Source organism: Mesocricetus auratus, unplaced genomic scaffold (genome assembly GCF_017639785.1).
Source record: "Mesocricetus auratus isolate SY011 unplaced genomic scaffold, BCM_Maur_2.0 Super-Scaffold_100025, whole genome shotgun sequence".
NCBI lineage: Eukaryota > Metazoa > Chordata > Mammalia > Rodentia > Cricetidae > Mesocricetus > Mesocricetus auratus.
This window is the reverse complement of record NW_024429206.1, coordinates 7,257,271-7,267,159: the sequence shown is the minus strand read 5'-3', so window position 1 is coordinate 7,267,159 and position 9,889 is coordinate 7,257,271. Positions and strand designations below refer to the sequence as shown.

Sequence of the window (9,889 nt, the reverse complement as noted above, 5' to 3'; positions counted from 1 at the left end):
TCTTCAGGGTTCCAGCATACACTGAAGACTCCACGGCCAGATTCCAGCTGCTGAACATCCACCCCCGAAAACTGAACAACTACCAGACTTTTAACCCATTCATTCTTCCATCTGAGATGGCCACTGTGGGACTGCCTGACCCATATCTGATAAGTACATCTAGGAAATCCTCTCTCTCTCTCTTTTTAAAACAAACTTCTCTTTTTAATATTAATTTATTTATTATATATATATTGTTCTGCCTGCATGTATCCCTGCAGGCCAGAAGAGAGCACCAGATCTTATTAGGGATGCTTGTGAGCCTTGCTGGGAATTGAACTCAGGACCTCTGAGAGAGCAGTCAGTGCTCTTAACCTCTGAGCCATCTCTCCAGCCTGTAAACATCTCTTAACATATGTATTCATCCTATCAGTTCTGTTCCCTTAAAGAACCCTGGCTAATGTACAGTCAGAATAGAAAGGGACTAAGCTTTGGTGGGACTCACCATACTTGTTTTTGCTGAAGGGCAGTGACCACTGTCCTTAATATTAAGTGTCAACCAGGATTTGGAAGAGAGCTGTTGAAGCAATTCAGCTGGTAACCTTGGAAACCTCCATCTGTCCTGTTCAGTGTCACCATCCCTACTGGGGAAGCTGGACCTCAGGCACACTTTGTGTTTGGTAACACACCGTGTCAGAGCAAATTCTCTTGCCCAGGCTAATTTGTAGTCTAAAAATATGGGTCATAGAGGCTGGAGACAGCGCAGCAGAAGACCTGAGTGTGGTTCCCGGCACCCGCGTTGGGTGGTTTGTAAATGCTCGTAACTCCAGCTCCATGGGAACTAATGACCTCTTCCAGAATCCGTGGGTACCTGCACCCACACATGCACATGTTCACACACACACACACACACACACACACACGGAATTAAAAATATAAAGTAAAGTCAGGTTTTGGTGGCGCACGCCTTTAATCCCAGCACTGGGGAGTCAGAGGCAGGTGGATCTCTGTGAGTTCAAGGCCAGCCTGATCTACAGAGCTAGTGCCAGGATAGGCTCCAAAACTACACAGAAAAACCTTGTCTCAAAAAAACAAAACAAATTTATATATATATATATATATATACACATATATACATATATATATATGTATATGGAGAATATCTGTCTTTGTAAGCCAGGGTTTCTCAACCTCTGGGACCAGACAGTTCCCTGCTGTGAGGACCTATTCTACACACTGCGTGGTTCCTAGCAGCATCCCCTCCTGCTGAGACCAGAAAAACCAGTATCCCCTCACCTGTGCCGGTGAGAGATGTCTCAGCCAGTGCCACGGCACAGGGGAGGGGTAGTAAAGTCACCCCCAGCTGAGAGCCACCAGTATAGATCAATGACAGTTTATGCTTCAAGAGTGCCCACCGCCATCTGTTTGTGGGAGTGTACACTGGCACAAACCTTAGGAGGGTGGTTTCAAAAGTAGGACTTTGGAAAGCAATCATTAAAATATTCAAAATATTTGCATTGGAAGGAAGGGAACGGATCTATTATTTATAGCCCCGAAAGTGTAATAGATTCATTAGGAATAAGGGTTTGACAGGGTATAAGGCTATATTTTCCTCGAGTGATAGACACAGATTCAGCGGCTGCCAGCTCCCTACAATGTCTGAAACAGCCTTATGCATGAGAGAGCTTGCAAATAATTGGTCTAACCAGACGGTGGGCATCGGCCTACCTAGCTTAGTCTGTACATGGTTCCTCAGACTGAATGACTGGTCCAAGCTAATCAAATGTATGGCATTGGGAGACAGGGTCAGGGAGAGGGCAATTATATCCTGCAGATGGAGCCCTCCTGAATAGGCTTGTGCCCTTGTAAAAGAGATCTCCAGGGGATCCTCTGATTATCTGCTCTGTCAAAACATAGATGCTGGGCTGGAGAGATGGCTCAGGAGTTAAGAACACTAGTTGGTCTTCCAGAGGTCCTGAGTGCAATTCCCAGCAACCACATGGTGGCTCACAACCATCTGTAATGAGATCTGATGCCCTCTTCCCTCCTGCAGGCAGACATGCAGACAGATCACTGTATACATAATAAATAGAAATTTTCTTTTGATTTTTCCAGACAGGGTTTCACTGTGACTATGGAGGCTGTTCCAGAACTAGCTCTTGTAGACCAGGCTAGTCTCAAACTCACAGAGATCTGCCTGCTTCTGCCTCCTGAGTGCTGGGATTAAAGGCATGCACCACAACTGCCTGACGCTAAATAAATTTAAAAAAATAAACAAAAAACACAGATGCCACCACTCATGACCAACACTGTTTATCAGACCCATGAGCACTTGACTCTGTACTTCCAAGACTGCAGAACCCTGATCAATAAATCCTGGTGTTCACTAATTACAGCTACAGTTTAAAGTATTTGACTTCTTAAGTTACAATGGCTGTGTGTGTGTTCCCATACCAAGACAACTTTCAGGAAGTGGTTGCTCTCTCTTTCAACCACACAGGTGGGTCTCAGAGATCAAACTCAGGTGGTCAGGCTGGCTCAATCTAGGACATTTTGCTGCAACAGCCCACATTGACTAGTGCTTTCCTGGGGAATGTTAATCAAGATGAGAGAGTGAAGCAGGCAAAAGGATTCTTCTCCTCTGGTTTCAAGACCATAAGGATGTGACCGCTGTCCAGCACACATGCTCCCGCCTAAGGGACAGTGAGCAACGTGGGGAAGAGAGAGACCCAGAATCTCTGTGATGTTTGTGGGAATCCAGCTCGACATGGAGATAGCCATCTGGGATAAAAACCCAATGTAGGTGACACTAGCATACTATCCCAAACCATACAGGACTGTTGGGGAATATTATTTTATATGTATAATAATATTATTATTTTATTTATAATATTTTTATTATTTTAAGATGTATGACTTTTGTTTATGTTGCATTTGTTTAACTCCATGAAGCTGTGTTACTTTGCCTGCCTAAGACAACCTGGTGGTCATAATAAAGAGCTAAACGGTCAATAGTGAGGCAGGAGCAAGGGCAGGCACAGCAGGCAGGCAGGCAGGCAGAGAATAAATACAAGGAGAAATGAGGAGAGGAGCAACAAGAGAACAAGGGGAGGAAAGAGACAGGAACCAGCCATCCAGTCACCCAACCAGCCACAGCATCAGAGTGAAGTAAGATATACAGCACTAAGAAAAGGAAAAAGCCCAGAGGCAAAAGGCAGATGGGATAATTTAAGTTAGGAAAAGCTGGCAAGAAACAAGCCAAGCTAAAGTCGGGCGTTCCTAACTAAGAATAACTTCTGTGTGTCATGTATTTGGGATCGGGGTGGTGGTCCCTCCAAAAGACCAAAAAGAGTTTAAAAAAAAAGTTTCAAGCATCAGAAGACAGTCAGCAGAGCATCCCGTACTGGCCTCCAATGCCCCGACATTAGATGAGTCAGTCATTTCTGAGAAAGCGCAAGGACAAATGGTGGTAGCCCATTTTTTAATCCAAATTAGCACCTAAAGTCCCTACTTCACACTTCAGCGTGCAGAAAACCTCCCCATCTTACTGCTTCCCCAAACACCGCCCCTCACAGACAAACATCACTGCCCTGTTTCTCCCTGTGGCTTCTCGGCAGCACCCACCTCCCTTATTTTGCCCGTGTTGTATATGCATGCATGAATACCTTCATGTAAGCACACATGTGCGTGTGTGCATATGAGTTTGCAGGGGAGACGTCAACAGTTGCTCTTCAACTCTCTTTTTTTTTTTTTTTTTTTTTTTGAGACAGCATCTCCCTGAACTTGGAACTCACAGATGCGGTTGAACTAGCTGACCACCAAGCTACAGGGATTCGCTTCTGTGCTGTGCTGGGGATGCAGACGCAGATCTCCACGCTTGTACTGTAGAGGTAAGGAAGTAACAACTGTTTTCCTAGCCACAGAGTTCTGGTCATCTCTACGACTACCTTCAACCAGAATGTTCTCCTGGTTTTCTCCTGTGAGCCAGGAGTTTTCCTCCATTCAACACAGCTATTTCCAATTGGACTTACTTGCTTTGTGACGACAGTGTGATTCTAGCATGCCTTAGCACAGCCAGGGCAAATTCGAGTAACAACCAGGAACATCAGTGAGATTTTACTTGTTAATGTCCCAAGGAAAGAGTCATTCTGCAAACCAGATGCATGCAAATTCACGTGTGGGCCCATTTTGTAAATCTTTATGTTGTTTCTAAAGACGGTCAGCAGATACGGCTATCTCTTGGTATAGAATAGATAGTGTGAGGTCAACCGGACACAGCCAAGACTCACCTGAGAAGAGAAACTACACTGTGGTTGGTCTGCCGGCATGCCACTGGGGTGTGACCTTTGTTTTTGTTTTTGTTTTCAGCACTAGGTTTCTCTGTGTAGCTCTGGCTGCCCTGGAACTTACTCTGTAGACCAGGCTGGCTGCAAATTCAGAGTCTTGAATGCTGGGACTAAAGGCATGTGCCACCACTGCCCGTGGGATTATCTTCATTAAGTTAACTGATAGGTGAAGACTCAGCCCATTGTGAACTATACCATCCCCTTGGCAGAGTGTCCTGAACGAGCTAAGAGGGGAGAGGTAGAGCTGGAAGTGATGTGATTGGCTGTTTGAAACCCTGCCTCGACTTCTCCCCATGACGCCAGAATAACCTGGAATCACAAACTGAAATTAACCCCTCTCACCCCTAAATCGCTTTAAGGTCAAGATACTTTATTACAGCAGGAGAACCGAAATTAGAAAAGACAGCCATCCCAGCAGTCTGTATTTGTGGAAGACCTTGTCCATCCCAAGGATCCAACACTCATTACCACCACACTTGCCTCCCACCACAACTCAGCCAGGCAGAGGAGACATTGCCATTCCTATTTCCAGGTGAGAAAATGAAGACACCATGAGGCTAAATGACTTCTTAATGTGATTCAGGAGTCTGGAAGGAGAGGAGCAACTCTCAAATTCAATCACTCATGAGCTGTGTCATGAGTGATTTGATGCTAATGGCTAAGTACTGAAGCCTGAGAATGATTTATCTTTTTTGTAAATAATATATTATCCCTATAACAACCTAATCCTTGCCAACATTTAATATGCTAACCAAGTGGGAGAGAAAGGAATAGCATTATAGCTGGCATACTGGAAAAACATCCTGGGAGGGTAATATATGTTAGAGGTCCAATGACAGGCACTGTAGCGGAGAAAAGGAGAAAACATGAAAAATCAATAGATTAGTCAGTGCCCAGAATTGCTTCCGCTCCGAGATGTGATGACTCACTCAAAGCAAACACTGAACTGGTGTCATTCAAGATAAACACTGGATAAAGCTGCCTGACCATTCCATCTGTCTTATTAACGATCGTTGACATCCAAAAGTGGTAAAGGGCACCATGAAAATTAAAAAATTTAAAAATAAAAAAGGGCAGGCACAAGGATAAAACTCTAGGACAATAGATCACATAGAAATGTCATTGAGCAATTTACCCTAAGCATAAGAAAATTTGTACACATTCCCTTGAGTAATCCAGGGCACTTAATTTACCCTAATCATAAGAGAATTTGCACATACTCCCTTGTTTCTAAAAAGGGCAAGAGTAGGGGGAGAAGGTAAGAGAAGGAAAGGGAAGGGATGAATGTAAAAATATTCGTTTGCCAAGAGATGGCTCAGTGGTTAAGAAAACTGGCTGCTCTCCCACAGGACACAATTTGATTTTCAGCACCCACATGGCAGCTCACAACCGTCTATAACTTCAGATCTAGGGAATTTGACTACGTTTTCTGGCCTCTGTGGACACTTCATGCATGTGCTGAACAGATCTATAACCAGGCCAAACACCCCTACACATAACATTTTATATATGTATATTAATAAATTTTCAAAAGTGGGAAATTCTAAATTTGGCCCTAGGATACATTTTAACGGTGAACTAAATATATCTGGGTTTCCACCCCTCCCACAATAGATCCTGAAACAGATTCGAATTTGTATAGCTTGTTTGGGAGGTAAAGGAAGCCCATCCAAGAAAACAAGGTGGTATAGTATGGAGAGGCAGTCAGTAAGAGTATTCAGTGGTGCTGCACACCTTTAATCCCAGCACTAGGGAAACTCTGGCAGCAGGATCTCTGCCAGTTTGAGGCCAGCCTGGTCTACAGAGTGAGTTCCAGGACAGCCAGGGCTGCACAGAGAAACCCTGTCTCAAAAAACAAAAACACAAAACAAACAAAAAAGTGACTCCCTTATCCAAAGGCTATGCAAGTTTTCAAGACAGAAGAGCAACCAATAGTGGGCGTTGGTGGTGCACACCTTTGATCCCAGAACTCTGGTGGCAGAGGCAGGTGGATCTCTGTGAGTGGTCTACAGAGTGAATTCCAGGCTAGCCAAGGCCACATAGTGAGAGCCTATCTCACAACAAAATCCAAACAAGCAAACAAAAAACTGTTGAAGCCCACCTTCAGTGATGTACTTCTTCCAAGGCCACACCTCCTAAAGGTCCCAAACAGCGCCACCCACCAGGCACCGAGTGTTCAAACATTGAGCCTATGGAGGACACCACATCATCCAAAAAGCTTCTCGACATCATGGAGACTGTGTTGGTTTGAATGAGAATGACCCTATAGACTCATATATTTGAATATCAGTCACCATCTGGTGGAGCTGTTTGGGAAGCCTGGGTGGGGTAGTGTGGCTTTGTTATGGAAGGTGTGTCACTGGGGGTGTGCTTTAAGGCTTCAAAAGTCCACACCATCCCCAGTTAGCTCTCTCTGTCTCATGCTTGTGGATCAGATGTGAGTTCTCAGCTACTGCTCCAGCGCTATGCCTGCCTGCTGCCATGCTCCCCACCGTGATGGTCAATGGACTCTAACCCCTTGAAACCATAAGCAAGCCCAAGCCCCCAATAAATTCTCTTTATAAGTTGCCTTGGCCATGGTGTCTCTTCACAGCAATAGAAAAATAACTGAAACAGAGACCAATCCCCAACTGGTCAAAATGCAGAGCACTGACTGTGGAGTGTTCATCTGAATCGATAAATCTGCAACACAACCCTACTCCTGAGATCCAGGAAACAGTGGAAGAAGAAGTAGAAATATTGTAAGAGCCAGAGCAGCAAGACATCAGCTACAAGATAGTGTCCTTTAAAAAGAGAAATTAAGATTTATTTTACCTTATGAGTGTTTTGCCTGTATTTGTGTCTATGTGTCATATGGGTGCCTGTTGTCCAAAGAGTTCAGGAATGGGTACAGGATCTCTTGGAGTTACAGATGGTTGTGAGTTTCCATAAGTGCTGAGAATCAAACTTGGGTCTTCTGGAAGCAGCCAGCACTCTTAACCACTGAGCCATCTCCCCAGCCCTCATTCCTGGGTTTCTACTTTTCCCCTTTCATTCAGACCAGGCTGTGAGATGGTGCCACTCACACTCACCCTCAGTGAATCCTCTCTGGAAATACCTATTTGACACAGATGTATTCACCGATCTCCTAGGTGATTCTAAACCCAGTCAAACAGACAATCAAGACCAAGCCGCATATATGAACATGGAGCTTCCCCCAAAATGTGCAAGGGCAACACTGACCTGTGAAATCGGCTGTGCAGCTGTTGGTGAGATGGAAACATTCCATCCTGCAGGAAGCTCCTTTAGCAGGAAGGTAAACAACTCAAACAGCTTCAGGAAGTCCCTGAAGCAGAAGAGATTCACCAGACCTCCTCCCTGCCAGAGTCAGCAATAAACACTGAGTGTCCGGGAGAGTCTCCCTCAGTTGCATGGAAGACCCTTAACCAGTTGCCTGGAAAGAGCAGAAACCAGCCCAGCTGCCTGGAAGAGGATTAGACCAACTGAGGCACCTGGAAAAGAACACTCTCTAACCTGCTGAACTCCCTGCAGGCTGAACAGTGTATTCCAGGTTCCCAACTTTATGAGCTATCAGCCTTGCTGGGGTGGGCTTTGGTGATGCAGCTGTCTTTAAGTCATTTCTGCTGCTGTAAGTAATCCCTCACCCATTTTTATGGAGGTAACCCCAATAAAATTCAGGGCTCACCAAGTTGAACTTTGGTCTGCTGTGGGATCCCTCTCTGGGGTGAACAAATGTATGTGAGGCATCTCCCCAGGAAAGTCTGGTCATATAATGAATGTCAAGAATTTGTGAAGGACTGTAGTCACTTTTAACATCTAGTGCTTGTTTTTATGAATTAAAACGACTATGTTTGTTTCTTAAGGGAAAAATATTATAGCACAAACCCCCAGATATCTAAATGTCTGTGATCCACCACTTAAACAACAATTTCTTTCTGATTCATAAAATGTAAAAGAGTCCCTCAGTTTCTAACATCTGAGGTTCCCAGGGAGCCTGGCTCCCTATGTTGCTGGTAATTCTTTTCTCCACAGGGCTGTTATTAGGAGCTGTTTGCCAGGACACCTACAAGCAAAGATTAGGCTCATAAACAGCCTACATCTAAATTGCCATTGGGTGTTCTTAGATGCACATGTAGCCTGCTGGGTATACATTTTCCAACACGATTGCTAGAACTATCTTTAGTCTCTACCTCCCAGCTTGTGTTCATGAAAATAAGCATATCCACACGGCAGTCATTTCAAGGGCAACTCTGACCTTATGAAACACATAATTCTAGTCTGTTGATAGATTCCTAGCTGAGGGGACAATGAGGGGCATTATTGTATGTAGGTCTTACACATCTCATTAATTCATTTTACTCATACTTACAGAGCAGTTATTTTCAAGGGGGAAAGGGCTAGAGATAACTGTGCCTCTGCATCTGCATTGGTCAAAGAGTCAGTGTACAGACAAATCTGTGTACTGTGTGCTGTGTGCCCTTCTATAGAATGGTAATAAACATCTTTGCTATGCTTCACATGATGCTACACACCAGTGACTAAGAATGTTCCAGGAGCCAGGAGTGGTGGTACACATCTTTTATCCCAGCACTCAGGAGGCAGATCTCTGTGAGTTCAAGGCCAGACTAGCCTACAGAGTGAGTTCCAGGACAGTCAGGGTTATGTAGACTCTTTCTCAAAAGAAAAAAAGAAGAGAGAGAAAAAGAAAAAAAAGAATGTTCCAAAATCTCAGACTGAGGAGAAAATGTTTGAAACCAAAATCAGAACACTAGACTTCATTAGTGTTTATTTATTTATAGTCTTTCTTGTTCTGGAAAAAGAATTAAAATAGCTTATGTGTTCTTATTTAAGGATATCTAATGCATTGCCAGATAGTGTAAATTATAAATAGGAGAGAAGGAAGTAAAATAAATCAAGGATGAGGCTAGAGATAGGGCCAGAGACAAAACTAACTCAGACACAGATATGATCAATTCCCCTGTGCACACAGCCTTGGGTGGTTGCTGGTGTAATAGGATTATTGGGCTCAGCCTAGAGCCCCTCAATGCTCACACTGTACACTAGAGTGTTCCTTGTGACCTGAGTGAGAGCTTTCTCTGCAGAAGCACACATACCCAGCTAGGTGTCCCCAAAGTGCCTGCCAGTCCATGTCCCCAAGGAAAAGGCCTCAGCTAGTGATGGATGGGAGATGAATACCCACGTCACTCAGCTTCATGCTGTCATGACAAACTGCCTGAGACAAATTGTTGGGAGAAGCACAGGTGTGTTTTGGTTCCTGGTGTCAGAGGATCTTGTCCATGGTCACTTGGCCCTGGTGCTTTGGGTGGGGACACAGGGTGAGAGAGGCAACTGATGGTGACAGGAAAAGCAGAAAGAGACAGGAAGTGACTGGGGTCCCCAATGTTTGATAGGGGATGTCCTTCTGTATATATGTTTCTCTTATTGATTGATGAATAAAACACTGATTGGCCAGTAGCCAGGCAGGAAGTATAGGCAGGGCTACCAGATGGGGAGAATTCTGGGTAGAGGAGAGAGAGGCCGGCAGGGAGATGCCATGCTTCTGA

The 9,889-nt window shown here is 44.5% G+C and overlaps 1 long non-coding RNA gene across 2 annotated transcripts; it reads left to right on the top strand.

Moving 5' to 3' along the window:
* Positions 1-3,013: 3,013 nt before the first annotated feature.
* LOC110342615 lies at positions 3,014-8,013 on the top strand. Of its 2 annotated transcripts, XR_002384742.2 has the most exons (4): positions 3,014-3,147; positions 3,750-3,869; positions 4,348-4,857; positions 7,457-8,013. It is a non-coding gene; the product is annotated as an uncharacterized LOC110342615 (long non-coding RNA). The 2 variants fall into 2 exon arrangements; XR_002384743.2 differs by lacking the exon at positions 4,348-4,857.
* The last annotated feature ends 1,876 nt before the right edge of the window (positions 8,014-9,889 follow it).